Raw genomic sequence first — 767 nt, 5'->3', positions numbered from 1 at the left:
CCCCCAACTGGAGGGGTTTTCATATCAAATTTAACCTATATCAGTGAATCTAGGTTATTCAATTCCACTTTACTTTTTGAGGAACCGTACATCTTACTACAAACACTGCGTTCAGAAACCACTTGTAAACTTAAATGAAGGCAGTGCTTGATTGTCTCCATAGTAACGTTACAGGACTTAGTTCAAGTTACAGCAGTTCAGTGCAAAGTGAACATTAATTTTACCTCATTGTGTTAGCCAGCTAACTTCAAGTAACGTTTGACTTTCTGTTAACATTACTGTGCCTGAAAACAGAACTTTTTCACTTACCAGACCAAACGGCATGTAACAAAGTGCAGCCCCAGGTGAAAAATTATGTGTTGAAGACTGTCTGGAAGGACTTCCGTTGATGGCGGAGCAGCGCTCAGTCGCATCCACAGAGCGGTTTGCTTTATAACAGTTTTCTGTCCTCCCAACTTTGCTGTTAACGACGGTGGAACTACATTATTGCTGTCGGAAACGTTCTTTCGCCATAGTATGTCCGAACAAAAGCAAAATAGGAAACAGAAACGCAAAGACAGAGCTCAAGTGCTGAAGCTAACGGACCACAACTACCTTGCTAGCCAAAAAGAAAACAACTGCGGGAAAATGGACGACGACTTTTCAACGGACTCGGAGGCTGCTACACCGGTTGGTAGCCCCTCTTCCAGCCCTGCCTTCAAAGTAAAAAGGAAAGAAAAGAGCGACTTGTCCCTGGAGGATCTTCAGGCTAACATTCTAGCTGCAGT

Source organism: Micropterus dolomieu, linkage group LG12, assembly GCF_021292245.1.
Source record: "Micropterus dolomieu isolate WLL.071019.BEF.003 ecotype Adirondacks linkage group LG12, ASM2129224v1, whole genome shotgun sequence".
Classification (NCBI taxonomy): domain Eukaryota; kingdom Metazoa; phylum Chordata; class Actinopteri; order Centrarchiformes; family Centrarchidae; genus Micropterus; species Micropterus dolomieu.
This window is presented reverse-complemented; position numbering follows the sequence as displayed.